Consider the following 17,949-nt stretch of genomic DNA (forward strand, 5'->3'; position numbering starts at 1 on the left):
ATGGCTCCCAGGCTACTTGCAGCCACTGCGCAGGGCCTTACCAGGTTCTGAACCTACGCAGAGGCTCCCTGGCTGGGTGAAGTATGCTGGGAAGACCTTCAGCAGGCCACAGACCATTTTCTGATTTCTTGATGATAATCCCTCTTTCTGGGTTAAAACAGAATCTTAGCACTGTTTTAATTTATATTTTTCTAATTGGCAGAGTTGTTGAACAGTATTTCTAAAGAAATATCTATTCTAGTTCATTTTCCCATTTCTTGACTGAATCTTTTAAGTGGTATACGTTTTTTGAACTAGATATTAGTTCTCTGTCTGAGGAATAGCTGGTAAAAATTATCCCATTCTATAAGTTGTCTCTTTACTAATTGATTTGTTGGCTGTACAGAAGCTTTTTTAATTTGATGTAATGCCATCTGTTGATTCTCGCTTTATTTCTTGTACAATTGTGTTTATATTAGGATATCCTTTCCTATACTATGACTTCAAGTATTTTACCTAGTTTAACTTGCAGCAGGTTTACTGCTTCTATTTTAATGTTTAGATTTTTTGATCCATTTTTATTTTAGTATAGTGCATGGTAAATGATATGGGAATAATTTCAATGTTTTTTTGAGACTCAAGGCCCAAACTGGCCTTGAACTCCCAGTACTCCTGCCTCAGCCTCCCAAATGCGCAGATTGCAGACTGTGAAATAGTGCCCTAACATCATTCTTAGTCACTTATATCCAACTTCATCTTATAGTACATCATGTGTGATTTTTCTTGCCATGGAAACTTACTGTGTGCAATAATATTAAAATGTTTATCTTTTAGACATAAACTTTATAGACTAATAACGATTAGCATTTTCCCAGCACTTTAAATAGTTTCAGTACTTTACATAACCCTCACAAATCTCATGTGGCCCTCACGTTTTCACCATTGCTTTCCTTGTCAGTTTGCACATTACTAAACTACCGCTTAGAAGTGACGGCTTCCTCTGGAGAGGAATAATGATCTGGAACAGTGCTTCTCATGCATATTCCTCTAATAAATTCTAAAAGCACATTACCATAATTAAGACTCCAAACAGCCCTACACTTCAAAAATCCTGTTAAACTTTTTAACTCAACATTTCTTAAACATACTTTGCCACGTGTGCCTCCCACATGTGCCTGGGGTGTCTGTCTCTCACTCGGGCAGTGTTCACTTCAAGCAGATCCCAGACACCCTCTTACCCCAGCACTCATGTCTAACACTTTCCCTGCTCAGTTAATTTCCAAAGTTAGTCTAGTTAAAGGTATTTAATGAAACATGGCAAACACAATCCTTTTTTTGGTACCAGGGAACAAACTCAGGATGGCCACGCTTATGTTGCTGAGCTAAATTCCCCGCTCCAGCAAACACGCACTTAAGATGTACCATTTCCTAAGTCGGAAATCTGAAAAGAAGTGGCCAAGGGCCCCCAAATGGTACATCCTTTAAAGATAGGATATTGAAGCAGAGCAAGGTAAAGGGCTGCATGGGGACAGGGAACTGGTACAGAGATAGACCTCACTAACAGGGAGTAACCAGGACCACCAAAACTAAAGCACACCCTCTTTCTTCTCATATCAGCTTTTCTTCTTGCATGAATAAAATCATGTAATGGTGGAAATAAGACTTTTGAGCATGCCATTAACTGCCTATCAGGTGTGTCCTTTTTTCTTAAATCTTGCTTGAACAGAAAAGGAAAAAATATGGCTGGTAGTAATCCTTTACCTGCCAGTGAAATGTGGAATAAATATTTCTTTTAAAGATTGGTTTCTAAGAACACTAAACTTTAGCTTTCTCAGAACTCCATCTGGTATATATGGATCTTTTGTTGTTGTTGTTGTTTTGTTAGTCCAATTACAATATAGTTAGGTACACATCTTCCTGTGAAGTTAGTAGAATCTTACATATGATAAATGTTCAGTGAAAGTATGTTACAATGAATTAGCTAGTATTCTTTGTTATACCTAACTGTAGGCCACAGTTTAACAAAACTAGGGAAAAATGAGCTTGAAATTTCCTCAGTTACACAGAGCTACTTAATTACCTTAACTCCCTCAGGAAATTTTAAAAGTCAACAAGCAAATTATAAGAGATAAATCAGTTCCCTCTGTAAGGACAGTATGTGTCTAACAGACATTATTTGGCAGACTTAAGGAAATGCACAGATTTTCTATTCCTCCTACACTGAATGTTGATTAAATAGTTTATTTGCTTTATAATTTTCTAAACCATTACACATTCAATGTCAAAAACAATTTCATTTACTCACTTTTGGGATTTTTTGTTTTTAGATTTTTTTTCAATTTTATTTAAAAGGAAAAAGAGAAAAAACAAAACAAAACAAAGCGGTGTAAGGGTACAAGTAATACAGAACTATAAAAAAAATCAGTAAGAAATCACCAGTTAATAGATTACACATTATCATCTTAGAGATAGTTGCTCAAGTCACAGTATCAAAGCATACAAAGTGGACATTCAAACAGTGAGACTGTAAACAGTTGTGTTCAATGATCCAACCAAAAACATTAATATGGTCAGCTATTTAACACCCCTAAACACACTTGCAGTTGTATCCTTTAGAGCACTTTTTTTCCCCCTCTCTTTTTTACAACAAAATTTACACATTTTGGGTTTTATTGCTCCTTAGTTCTTATTACTTTTTTTTTTTGGAAGAGAATAAAGTCAAATATGGCAAAACAAAGCTGTCAGTCAAAACCAAGGATAGATATAGTACATGATGTAAAAACAGAGTACAAGGTTATCAACAATGTTTACCACAATGCCTCTTGCTTCCTTTAAAAAGATTGTCTATCTCATTAGGTATTCACTTTTGAGCTTTTCTACCATACTCTTTATCTCCATTAATGCAGAGACACTGAAGATGAATACATGACTAGTAAATTGTCTTCAAAGTAAATTTATCCATTGAGATTTTTCCTCCATTTTTCTCTGTTTCCTATCGATACCTCTCCACCACCACAAATACACACACACACTCACACAAAATATACACATCCCAAGCGAAAGTATACTACAAAAGAAACCACCTCCATTACCCAGAAAACTCTTTCTCATTGCTTATGTTTCTTCTGATATGTGCTTTGGAGTCACCAGGCTGTCAGACCTAACTTCTACCTTAGCTCCACCACTTCAAAACCAGATGCCCTTGGGCAAGTTACAGAAACTCTCTGAGGCTCAATTTTCTTCTCGATAATGAAATTGGCTTCCTGGGAGAGTTAAGTTGAATAGAATAGATGGAAATTCTCAACTCAGTAACAAACAAGAAGTGAATCCTCATTGAAAGTGAGTTTTGTACTGAGAAACTTGGCCACCCTCAATGGGTTTCTAAAATAACCCACTGAAGATCTATAACTCTTCTTTGTCTGAGCTCAGTCCCACCCTCATGTCATCCCCAAGCCAGTACTGAACTTTACGAGAATTGGACTAACCCCAAGCCTTCGCTCCTGCCAGTATCCGCACTGCATGTAGCCCTACATGCCCAAAACTTGTGAAATGGGACAGGGCCCTTGTATCACCTCTCACTGGAGCCCTTATGGGGCCCATTTGTGCAATGCACGGGTGTGGTATCACATGAAGGAAGCCTCAGCATTTCTGTGGTTGGAATGAGAGCCTTTCCGAAGTTTCATCTTTACCTTATATTCACTGCCTATATAAGGGCATTTCTTCAAATCCTATTTCTAAGAGTGCTTATTAAAGCATCTTTGTTATCAGCAGCAGAAACCCAGAAATACCTCCTCAGTTTCAGCCCAAAAGTGGAAAAGCGGTGAACCTCATTGGTACTGTTTTGACAACCGGCATAGAGAATATGCTGTTAGCTTCAGCAATTTCCCCACCAAAGCTGAGACAAAGATTCCTGAGCAGTGCAGAACCTGAAACTTGGCTTGTGACCTGGATGAGTGATATGTGGTACCACAGTAACACAGGACATGTAAACAGCACCAACTGTAAATGAGAAAGATTTGCATTCTGACCAGTTCCGCCTTAGCATGTACCAGGAGGTGACCTACATCGTGCATTTAGTTCCTCTGAATCACCATCTCCTCACCTACAAAATGAAGTTAGTACTTGCCTTATTCTTTACTCTTCTAATTATTTAAAGTTTAAGTAAGTTAGTACGTATAAACTTTAAATAATGTGAAATAGTGTGAAATCACCTCATCAATTTCCCCCAGAAATTTCATCAAAATTATAGCAACAAAACAGCTGCTTAACCAATGTAAAAGAAGACAGCACATAAGTAAAGCACTATGACAGTTAGTAAAATACTTAAACATCAGCAGCCAGCTGGGCATTAGTGTTCCTGTATGCCTGCCCCTTATCTACCACTTCATACCCTGTCTTCAGGCAAAACATACCCCCAGCACAACTTCACATGGTCTCTGTATCTGTAACTTCTTTCTTGCATGTACCTCAATTTGTTTGTCACCTCTGCCAGACTGTAACATTACTGAAGGATGAAGCGATGTCTGGAGTCCAACCCTGACACAGCTCAGTGCCTGGCCCATAAATCCCCTGCAGGTTTCTTCAGATGTGCTATGCACATGGGCCAACTCTCCACAATTAATCATGATGTACTACAAACATGTAGTAATAAAAAATTTTAAAATTCTAATTAAGAAATATTGACCAGGAGGGTAATTCACAACTCTGAATATCTGTTTAAAAACATTAAATTGCATGAACACTTTAAATGAGAGAAAAGACACCGTGTTAACCTGCATTTTTTTTTCAGTTCTATGCTTCACTAATAACATGGATCAATCCTTTCTCTTCTGAAATGAGGACATTAAACTAATTCAAGTCTGCAAACTCCTGCCTTACAGGCCCAATGTAGTCACTGGATGTGGTTTTCAGCCTGCAGAGTATTGACAGTCGCAGTGTTAAAAAGAAACTTCAATGAATTGCAGTCCTATAGATATCAGACATTTTTACAAGAAGCTAGAATTTTCAGGTTCTCTTAGAAACGGTATCTCAAAACATTGTCTATCATTCCCCAAACAACAATACATGGAGCTGGCTGGTACCTCCTCTGAGAAACAGATGCGAGTTGCCCAGTCCACCAGGCTTCTTGACACAGTCACTTGTTTATATCCCCTGCCCTTGGTCCTTCCATGCACTTGATTAGCTCCTCTAGCATCATGTTAGGAATTGAATCCCAGATACACATAAGAGGCACATACAAACATACACAATTCTTATCACGGAGAAGGAGGTTCTGAGGCCCACTGCTACTACCATGCTGCTTATGATCCTAACTCTTCTGGTTGAAGTCACCTAGCAATTAATAAAGAAAAAAAGGATACCAAATAGTGGGGCGGGGGGAATGGGACAGAAGAAGAGAGGAAAACATTAGTTACAAATCACTCTACCAGAAGTATTATGGTATCATGTGAAGGAAAATAGCTTTATAGTGCCAGATTTTCTATATAGAAAAGCAATCATTTTGTCTATAATCCTGGAAATACACATAATAGCTGATGTGAAAAACTGAAGGTTAATCATCAGAAATTACTGTGGCTTTGGGTATCACTCCCACTGAGGTTCCCTCTCTCCTGCTCTGCATAGCACTGCTGCAAAGAGATGCAACTAGCAATTTGAAATTCACACACCTTTGCAGATGGGCTGTTCCCATCTGTGGTGTATCCAATAACCTCCCAAGGCAAAGCTGCCATTACTTACAATATAATCAGCCACACAGTGGGTGCAAAGAGAAGGAAAAAGCTAGGTACACGTTACGAAGAAGCCTGATGAGCCCAACACACCGCTCGTCTCTAACGAGTAGTGCCCCAGGAAATTTAAAATAGACACCTCAATGTGCAAGGTATACACCTGCACATCCATGTGGTATCTGATTGGACAAGTCAAGACCAACCTATCTCACACTCTCCATCCAACTTCTGTGTACACTGCTGAACCAGCAAACACATAGAGTCCAGCACAGCACACTTTCTCTCCTCAAAACCTTAAGTTGGTTTCTTCCACAACTAGCCACATTCCCAAATTTCCTGGCTTCCCCCAAGGAAATAGCTGGATATTGGCAATTCAAAAAAGAAAACACTGTATATTAGTATTATTATCTTATACCCTGGTCTTCTGTGACTAATCTGTCAGCTAATGAAGAGATGGAAATTCATTTTATTAAAATTTTATTAGAATTTGTACTTTGTGATAGAGTGAGACAGAATAGGGTAGGTTATGTAGGAAACAACAAGTATAATAAGCTGTAAGCTGTTTCAGTCTTTTCCAAATCATCAAAGCTGCTTGGGTGTAGATTTAGCCAGTTTCTCCATCCCATTAACACTATTTTCAAAGATGATGGGCTTGGAGAGATTAGGTACACTATAGATAATCGTTAATCACATCTGAAGAGCTCAGAACAAACTAAAAGTGTACATGCTATTGGCAAATTATCTGAACTTTTTTATATAAAGAGTAATAAACTCTCATATGCAGAGTATAAGAACACCACCACAACTGGATTCACTAGCTAGAATTGTGACAATCTCTTTACATCTCTGAATTTTCCTCAATTGCAAGACAAAGCAGCTAAAATAACCTTTAAAGAAGTGCTTCTCAAATTTTAAGATGCAAAAGAATCAAAGTGTGTTGAGAATAGACTGACATTCTCCATTCATAATGAGCTCTCAGGTGATGCTTATTATTAACTGTCAACTCCTGGACTATACTCCAGAGAGCAAGGTGCTGAAGTACTAGCTCTCAAACTCAGCTACACGCTAAAATCATGTAAGTAGTTTTAAAAAATAGCCCCTGAGATTTGCTGCAAAGTTGCCAAATGGAATTGCCTATTACTCATTCTCCTAACACACAAAGGGACCACGAAGAATATGCTGCTATATTCTGACTGAAATGGCTGAGGAAGTACTCTAGACACTGGAAGGAATGACACAGTCCCAGGGTGGCACCAGGAGAGCAGATAGCTCTGTCTCTCCCACACTGTCTCTCCTGCCCATATTGACTCATAACAATGATCATTTCCTCACAGGGCAAAAGTTAGCTGGAGACACCTAATGGTCCCAACACTCTTAGGCCCCAAACAGTTTGGAGATCTGCCCAGAGTAACAGCCCACGTGTATACCCCCCAAGCCGCAAGTCCTAACCTGTGATAGATTTGTACCATCTGGAAATGAGCATGTCCTGACAGCTAGATGCCTCACGGTATTGTCATTTCTGAGATTCTATCATCATCCTCATGCTCACGTGGATGAGTACGGCACCACAATCCTGATTTCTAAGAGCCTAGGCTCATTCAATCTCTAGCAGCACAAATCAAACAACTTAGGCACAGCATAAAAGCTAATCTCAGCTTCCAAATCAACATGGCAACCCATTTCCCATGGTATAAGCAGACATACACAGACAGGTATCTGACATAGCTGGTGGCCCAACGTGCCTCCATGTGACTGTACACAGCCTAACAGTCAGCTAGGCAAAACTTCACCCCCTACCCAAAGACCTCAGCACACAGATGGTGGCCCTATAGTATTTATGCTCCACAAGCTCAGTCTGACAGCCATCTAGACAGATGCCCCAGCCCCAGTAAGACCACTGCACAGCCAGTTGGACTGCAATATTTACTGCTATTCAAGCCTGGCCCAACAGTGAGACAAGTAGTCACCTTTCAAAGCCAGAGAACCTGCTGCATAGCTACAATGCCTGTGTACACCCAAGCAAGACCTGACATCCAGGCTGGACCCTCCATTGATCCCAGCTGGACCACAGTGCTCAAAGAAGCCAAACCTGGCCAACCTCATACACATGAGAGCCAACTGCACAGGAAGCCAGCCTAAGAATCCTGCCTGAACCTGAGAGTGGTCAACAGTCAGCTAGGTACAATGCTACCACTCTCACAAACACTCACAGTTTAGGAAACCGATGCAATTGTAGATATCACTAAGCAGGATCACAACTCAACAAACAGCACAAAGACCACAGGACTGAATCAACTGAGAATCAAAATTAGCACACTATCCTCATCTGACTGTAACACTCACCAACACTCACCAGCAAAATATTTCTCCCTGTGGGGGAGCAGACATAAAATTACAAAAGATGAAATACTGAACTTAATGCAGAAATATACACATAAGAACACAATAAATATTTTAAAAGTATAAAAAAACCATGAAATCCCAAAGAGACCATATTAATTTCCCACTAACAGACTTCAAAGAAAATAAAATTCATAAAACACCTGAAAGGGACACAAAATAATCTTAAAGAGGCTCAGCAAAATTCAAAGAATACAAACAACTCAACATAATAAAAAAAATTCATGATGCAAATGATAAATTCAACAAAAGGTAGATGTGATTCAAAGGAATCAAACAGAAATCTTGCAGCTGAATAATTCAATGAATGAAATAAAAACATAACTGAAAGCCAAACATGACTAGGTTAACTTGATTATAGGTCTTCTGAACTAATGTTGGTATGCCAGAAGGAAAAAAGACGGAGATAAGTAAAGAAAGCACATTTAATGAAGTGATAGCTGAAAATAGCTCAAGACTTGAGAAAGAATGGCATTCAGATGTGTGAAATCCAAAGAATTTCAATTAGACTCATCTCAAAAAGATCTCTCCAAGGCACATTATAGTCAAGCTATAAAAAGTCATAAACCAAAAACAACAAGAATTCTATAAGCACCCAATAAAATCATGACACCTATTAGGGAGAGCTCGTCAGATTAACAGATTTCTCATTAGAAACTCTGTAGGTCAGGTAAGACAGGATAATATATTCAGAGTGACGAAAAAAATAAATGTCACTCAACAATCCTATGCCTAGCAAATGTGCCATTCAGAAACAAAGGAAAAATAAAATATTCAGGCAAGCAAAAACTGAGAGTGTTCATCACCACTAGACTTTTCTTATAAGAATTCCTTAAGGAAATCACACTTTTGGAAGCAATGGAATAATAATCACTATCATGTAAACACATGATGGCATAAAATACTGGTAGAATAAATACACAATAAGAAATGAAATCACACCTTGTCACTACAGAAAATCATTACAAAGATCAACAACAGGAAAAAGAAGTGAACAAAGGATACTGAAAACAACTACAAAAGAATTAACAAAATTACAATAGGCATTATCTGTCAATAATAATTTTGAATATAAGTGTATTAAACTCCAAAATATGAAAATATAAACTGAATGAATGAATGAACAATAAGGCCCAACTACCTGCTACCTAAAGAAACCTATTTCACCAGGAAAGATACACATAAATTAAAGTGAAAGAACAGAAAAAGATACTACCCACAAATAAAAACCATGTAATATTCATATAAGATAATGTAGTATATGTACATCCAAATCTGATGCAGTCAAATAGATAAAGCAAATATGAGGTATCAAGGGAGAAGACTCTAATTCAGCATTAATTGGAGAGATCACTGAGATGGAAATCAATAAAGAAACGCTGGAGTTGAACTATTTTATAAACTAAGTGGACCTAATAGACAGTTAAAAGACATTTCATCCAAGAGCTGAGAATACACATTGTTCCATCAATACATGAACATTGTCTAGGATAGACCATATTTAAGACCACAAAATAAGTCTCAATAAATTTTTAAAAATTAAAATCATACAATAAGTCTTCTCTTGACCAAGAAGGAATAAAGTTAGAAGTTAATGAAAGAGAATCTATCAAAACTAGTACAAAAACACAGAAATTAAATAATAGGTTTCTGAATGACTAGTGGGTCAAACAAGAAATTCAGAGTGAAATTTGAAACTAATGAAAATGGAAACACAACCTACCAAAACCTATGGGATACCAAATTGGCAGTAGGAGATTTTTTAAAGCAATAAGCGCCTACATTATAAAAGTAGAAAGATTTCAAATAAACAATATAAAAGTATAACTTAAGGAACAAGTAAAGCAAAACCAAACCAAATCTAACACTAGAAGACAAGAAGAATAAAGCTCAGAATAAAAAGAAATAAAATTGAGAATAAAAAAATCATCAGACATTAAAAAATAAAAATCTATAAAATTTTAGCTAGAGTAAATTACAAGAAAAAAGAGAGAGAGAAGCTAGATGTGGTAGCATAAGCCTGTAGTCCTAGGTACTCAGGGCTGAGGTGGGAGGATCCATCCTTTGAGTCCAGACATGCAAGATCAAGTGGACAACACAAGGAGAAAGGGAGGAGAGAGAGGAGAAGATGGTGGGGAGTGAGAAATAATGACAAAAAAAGAGGAAAGGGTAAGAGAGGATAGAGGAATGGAAGTAGGGAAGAAGGGAGAACGGGGAGAGAGGAAAGGGGAGAATACAGAAAAAGATAAAATGCAAATAAAATTAGAGACCAAAGGGAGACAACAGATGGATACCTCAGAAACAAAGGATCATAGGGACTGGTATGAGCAATTGTATACCAACAAATCAGCAAATCTAGACGAAACAGATAAATTCCTAAACACAGTCAACCCTCTAAGATTGAAATATCAACAACAGAAAACCTAAACTGACTAGTAACTATATGATATGAGATAAGTAATAGTCTCCCAGCAAAGAAGAGCCCAGAACCAAAGGGCTTACCTACTAAATTCTACCAAACTTTTAAAAATAAAATTCACATCAATTCTTCTCAAACTTATTTTCCAAGACCAACATTACCCTGAAATGATTCCAGGAAAGGAGGGGAAGGGATGAAGGAAGGATATTACAAAAGAAAAGGAGGGAAAGGGAACAAAAGGAAGGATATTACAAATTAGTACTTTTGATGGATGGAGGTGTTGTTTCTTAATAACAAGCTAAACTGAGTCCAACAGCACATCAAAAATGTTACACAGCACAATTAAGTAGGAATCATTCTAGGGAATCAGGAACAGTTCAACACAAAGAATAGAGGATAAAAATCACAGGATCATCTCAACAGAAGTAGGAAAAGCTTTAAATTCAATATCCCCTCATTTAAAAAAAACTCTCAAGAAAATACGTATAGAAGGAACATATCTTGACATAATTAAGATCATATCTTACAAATCATACAGCTGTCATTTTACCTAACAGAAAGTGTTTACTCCAAGATTTGGAACAAGACGAAGATGCCCATCTTCATGTTCTTCTTCATCAAAATACTGGAAGTCCTAGCTAGAGCAGTTAGGCAAGAGAAAAAAATGAAGTCTATATTGAAAAATTGGATGTTAAACTATCTCTGTTTGCTGATGACATAACATAATATATTGGAAAACCTAAAGGTTCCACTAAAACCCTGTTAGAATGGGTAACCGAATTCACTAAAATTGCATTATATAAGATCAGCATACAAAAATCAGTAGTGTTTCCATATACCAGCTGTGAATTAACTTAAAACTAATCAAGAAAGTAATCCCATTCAAAAAATTTTTAAATTAAAAATAAATTTAACCAAGGAGTCAAAATAACTCTATAATTAAAAAATTACACTGAAGTGCTGACAAAAGAAAGAAAGAACACAAAAAGATTGGAAGACATCTATTTTCATGGTTTAGAAAAACTACTATTACTAAAATGCCAATACTATCCTAAGCAATCCTCAAATCCAATGAATTTCCTGCAAAATGCTAATAATATTCTTCATAGAAGTTGAAAGATACTCCAACTACTTATATGGAATCACAAAAAACCTTGAATAGCCAACACAATTTTGAGCAAAAATAACAAAGATTGAAGACATACTAGGTTTCAAAACATGTATGAAGGTACAGTAAATGAAACAATTTTTATTAGTGGCATAAAAACAGACACATATATCAATAACACAGAAAAAGAGAACTCAGAAATAAATTCCCACAGCAACCAAATGACTTTCAACAAAAGCATCAAAAACACACATTGGAGAAAGGAAAGTCTTGTCAATAGCTGGAAAACTGAATATGCATATAAACAAGAATAATTCTAGACCACTATCTCTCACCAATGAAAATCAGCTCAAAGAAAACACTCTTAAATGTAAGGCTCAAAGTTAAGAGAAACTTAAAGAAAACACAGGGATTATGCTTCAGAATCTTGGAAAAATTTTTATATGATCCCAAAAGTATAGGCAATAAAAGCAAAAACTAAGAAATAGGATTATATCAAACTAAACAGCTTTTGTAAAGCAAAAGAAAAAATCCACAGAATGCAGAGACAATCTACAGAATGGGAAAAAATATCTGCAAATTATTCCACCATAAGGATTGATATCCAGAATACACAAGAAATTTTAAAAAATCTCAACAAGAATGAAAGACCAAACAAATAATCTAATTTTAAATTATCTGAATAGATACTTCTCAAAATAAGATATGCCAATGGCTAACAAGTATATAAAAATGCTCAACATCATTAACCAACAGGGAAATTTAGATCAAAACCACAATAAGATATTATCTCATTCCAGTTAAAATGGCTATTATCACAGGCTAAAAAATAACAAACACTAGCAAGAATACAGAAAAAGAGGAGAGGTCCTACATCATTGGTGGGAATGCCTAATTTATCAGTCCATTCCCATGTTTACTGCAGCACTATTCATAGTGGTGAAGAAATTAAATCAACCTAGATATATCTCAGTGAATGAATGGATAAAGAAAATATAACATATATAAACAGGCTACCCATAAAATATACAACATGTGAACAATTCATCCATAAAAAGAATGAAGTTTTCTCATGTACATCTCATCCATGTGGATGAGCCTGGAGATTATCTTAAGTGAAATAAATCAGGCACAGAAAGACAAATACTTCATATCCTCTCCTACATCAAAAGCTAAAAAAGTTCACTGTATAGAAGTAGAGTAGAATAGTGCTTAGTGGAGGCTGAGAAGAGTGGGGAAAGAGGTTGGAGAGAGGAGAATTACTAGGTACGGGGCTATAGTTGGACAGAAAGAATAACTTCTGATTTTCTGTAGCATAGTAGGAAAACTATGGTTGATAATAACTAAATTTTGAAATACCAGCATGGAAGATTTTAAATTGTTCCTAACATAAAAATAATAAATATCTGAAGTGATGAGTATGTGAGTTACTCAGATATGATCATTGCACATTGTGTACAGACATTAAAATATCACCCTGTACTCCATAAATATGTACAATTTTTATATGTCAATTAAAATTTAAATTTAATAAACCAAAACTTGCATGCCACTTTGAATCTAACTTATTGGCTATAACTATCTGAGCTTGGGTGTGATACTAATGTGCAACAAAGTTTGAGAAACTTGCTCTAATCCCTAAAACTCTCTTATGATGACCTTTATTTTCAATCACATTACATTTGTACAGTAAAATCCCTTGCATCTATTACCTCATAGCAACCCAGAAATAAAGTGGGCCAACACTGTTAAATTTGGGTTACAGAAGAAATACTAAGCACTAAAAAGTCAGGTGAGCATATAGCTAGCTGCAGACCCTCTGTTATACACCATTCCTGATACTCAACCTGTGTTTTCTCCAGACTGCCTGGCACCAGATCATATAAACTAATAATGACATAGAAAGAATTGAGAGAAAGAAAGATGGCAACTTTTCTGCCTCAAACTCCTTGAATGATCAGTGTGAATATACAACAAAGAAATGCATGCAACCAGCAAAACAAATGTATACTTGGGGGAGAAGTGACTTGGCCACTGTGGGTGACCCTAACAAGTAGAGCAAGGCTGCTAAGATTTGTCAGCAGGACCAGCCATTAAAACCAAGTGAGCTCAGCTAGACAGATTAACACAGTATCAAGAATATAACAACACGCCCTGGGTATGTGCCATGACTGATCCTGGGCAAGCAACCAGGGAGCCTGTCATTTCATAAAACTAACAATTCCTTGAACCTGTTGAAATAGTCATTTTACTTCTAAATATGTGCAAAAGCTACATAGGTATTGAAGCTAAAGTAAATGTAGAAATTAACCAAGTAAACTGAAAGTAGAAAGGAAGGAACTTATATTTTTTAACACTTACTATGAGTGGACTGGTAATGTGTATGAATTATCTGGCCTCACTATTACTTGTAAAGTTTATTAATCTTATTTTACAAATGAGACTGTTGTGCATGGAATTTATCATTTTCAGTTACCAATTTACACTCAAGTGTCAGAGATAAGTTTAAACCTAGGTGTACCTGATTCCAAACCTTGCATGACCTCTCTGTTCCACACCAACTCCTCCAACCAAACTAAACATTTTCAAGTAAATTGTTACTCTTCCCAAAAATTGTGTCTGTAAACAGGGACAAAATACTATTATAATGCCACAGCTTGCTGTTCCACTGGAGAATGAAACAGTATCAATAGACAGCTTGGCAAAAAAAAAAAAAAAAACCATTGACTTCTGATCTTTTGGTTTATAAAACATAATGCCCAAGAAGTCTCTTCTAATGCCAGGAAAATGGTAGCCTAGTCAGAACTGGCCTAAACATATCTCACTACTGAGCTCCACAGTGATTTTTTTAATTTGAGGAGGTGGAAATAGTTATACAGAAGTACAGATTTCTGTTGTCTCTGAAGTACCAGGAAGAGGTAGAATACCTCCCCCCCCCCTGGGTGCCAACTGGAACCAAGGCCCTGAGCGCTCCGTAGATATAGTAAGTGTTCACCACTTACCCAGCCCCTAGCTTTTGCTACTTATCACATGTCAGATGACAGTGTCATCCCACTGAAGCGGAACACATTCTAATACCTTTTTCTATCAAAAGTATAATAAAAGATACCCTCTGAAACCTATGCATTTACTTTAGGAAAAATTAAGAGAACATGCTCTTTATAATCCCTAGCCCACATCATTCATCTGTATTTACCATGTTCCAAATACAGTAAACTTAGTTTGTAAATCTTGTTTTTAGGGTTAAGTGAGGTTAAAAAAAAATTAAAAAATTTTAAAAACCAGATGCTAAACTCTTCTAATACAAAAGGCTTTTTTAAAAGTGAAGATAGAGATGCATCTAAGAATGAGGTTATGGATTTACTATGCCATCAATCACATTTGGGTGGTAAAGAGAAAATGTTTTTGTTTCTCTGTGAACTCGAGTCAAAGTTAAGGTGTTGCGATTCCCAATGGAGGAAACCTGGTCAAACCTGCCGTTGTAGAGGTGAACAGCGTGAGCAAGAAGTTGGATCAGAGGAGGAAAATGAATAGAGAGCCCCAGAAAAGAAATATGGCCTGTGAAGCTTGGGAGTTACAATAAGCAGCTTCACATTAATTTTTATATGCTGTAATTTCCTAAATTATCTGCAGGTCTTCAATGGAGTTTGTAAAATGCAGATGTCAAGTCATAACTGTGCTGCAAACTTAGGTGAGGCAAAGTCATGAGGGTGTGTGGCAGCAGTCTGGAGAAGGAACCTGCCACAAGAGTCCCACAAGCACCACCACCCCAAAAGGGCTCTGGAGAACAAAGACATATTCCTCATGGATTTCCAGATAAATGAAGGTTGAAAAGACGAATTCAAGTCTTCTAGTTATGCAGGATGGGGAAATGGAGGACACCAGAGAGCAATGTAGCCCCCGGTGCCTACAGAATGCGGGGCATTGATTCACTAACAAGAGTGCAGAGAAACTTGTTTCACGCTGTGTCTATAGCGTGTGCTTTCAATTCTAAAGATTGCTCACAGCACTGTTTATGTAAAAATAATAATATATAAAAGAATGATGATCTCAACACTTAAGAGGCTGAGACAAGTTTAAGGCCAACCTGAACAACACAGCAAGTCCCAGACCAGCCAGAATTACATAGCAAGGTCTTGCTTTAAACAAAAAGGGGGAGGGGGAATATGATGAAAATAATGAATAGCGTCAGAAGTGTGACATGTGGCTGCACATTCTTGACAGGCTCTAAGGATTTTGTATGCATATAACCAAAATAGCCAAAAGATAAAAGGGGAAATAGTGCCAAGTAGAATAAAAGAATAGCTAAATTTTTTAGCAAATATTTGAATCTGTACTAATTGTGATTCATTTATCTTTGGCTTCTGTATGTCCATAACAAAAATGTTTCCCACCTAAGTTAATTACTTAGGTTCCTGTAAAACAAAAGTACTTTTGGAACTTATCACAAGGAAGTATCTGAGAATTAAGGTAGCTGTTGACAAAACTATTCAGATTTTGGGTTTTGGAAGGACATGTTGCAAAGTTTCTGAAGTGATCCCAGCCATTCCACTGCCTGCTGAGGAGACCAGGGTGTTGGGTTTAAATGAATCTCTTCTCAGCTGAGAAACTGGCATTTGTGCCAAGTGATCCTTTTGATGCAGCACAAACATCAAGAACCCTATGACGGGAATATTGTTCCATTTGTAAACTGATGCATGATAAAGACCTTAGTGACATGTATATTTTTAAAAAAATGTTTATGTCGTATTCGCAGTGCTAAGAATCAACTAGCAAGAAAAGGCAATGAAGCAGAAAACAGCCTTTCATGACTAAAAGACCAGCTCCTCATATTATTTGCTCTTTCAAAACATTCCTACTGACCAGAGCAATAGGTACAATAGACAAGCTCCAAGATATCCTTTGGCACAAAAGATCAGTAACAACATCTGTGTAAATGTAACATCACAACACAAACACTCAAAGCCACAGAAAAGAAAATAACGCTGTTTGGTTTGGTTTCATTTAGGGGAGCTTATTATATGTTTTTTGAACAAGCTATTCTCTCTATAAAACTCAGCTAGCAAATCTGCCTTGTCTATTATCATCGTGAGGATAATGGAGCAAACAGATGGAGGGTTTCATACAATTTGTTGAACTAAATTTAACAGGTTTGGCTGTGAGTGTTAACTTCTTTTTATATTCTATTTGTGCTATGTTTGTAATAGATGCATATGCATGAATAAAAACAGAAAATCTGTACACATAGGACAGCTGGTTTGGTAATGTTTTCACTATAGCATCACATTCTTCTAATTAGAAGACTTTATGTTTGGGCCACCAAGAAATTTTGGCTGCAGAGCTGCCCGTCTGGCATTCGCATGACAGAATTCTTCATCAACACTGTGGAAACATTTGAGCCCCTCTACACCTATGACACTATGTATTGAAAGGGGCAAGATTTGTTAAATCAATAACAACCAACTAAATCAATGAATATTTGAATAGAATGTCACAAAAATTAGTAAGAGGAGTTCATTTGCCCTAGGAGGAGTTAATTTGGTCCAAGCAAAATGCATCTGTGACAGATGAAACTTGGAGCACTATGTCAAAAATACAAGTCAGGAGAATTGAATGCCATTAAATGATAACAAGAATTTTGAAACTTCTACTTAATTTTACAATGTGAACTATACTGTTAAGGAAGCTTCATTTTATCAATACAAGAAACCAATTGGAACATAATTGAGAAATCACTTAAGCAATAGCAGCCTAAGATTGGTTATTAACTCCAGTTGCCATGTGCTAATATTACTTGTACATTGAAATGGCAGGTGGGAAGCCACAAAAAGATATTATATATATATATATATATATATATATATATATATATATATATAATACTATATATATGTAATAGATATGTATATATATGTAATAGATATGTATATATATATACATATATATGTACTTATTATATATATATATGTACAAACGAAGATCATCAGGAAACTCTTCTAAGCTGAAAACCAAACTGAGAACACAAGGCAGACACATAGTAGGTAAACAGGTTCCTATACTCAATGAATAAGATCCATGGAGGAGAAGCAAGGCGCAGATCTATGTTCAGATTCTCTGTGGATACCAGATTACCAGAACATAGCCTCACACCTCAGCCAGGTGAGAGACTATCATGACATCAGTAGAAGACTGTGTTGTCACCCTGAACTTCAAGGAAAAGATGCCCATGACAGCACCCTTCTCCCCCTGGAGAAGAACCAGCTTGTCAACAGCAGCAATAAGCAGTTCCAGTGTCCTGAGTCTCTTCTGAAAACCTC

The sequence above is a fragment of the Cavia porcellus genome, unplaced genomic scaffold (genome assembly GCF_034190915.1).
Source record: "Cavia porcellus strain 051 isolate PalLab524CR breed Dunkin Hartley unplaced genomic scaffold, mCavPor4.1 scaffold_1, whole genome shotgun sequence".
In the NCBI taxonomy this organism is placed as follows: Eukaryota; Metazoa; Chordata; class Mammalia; order Rodentia; family Caviidae; genus Cavia; species Cavia porcellus.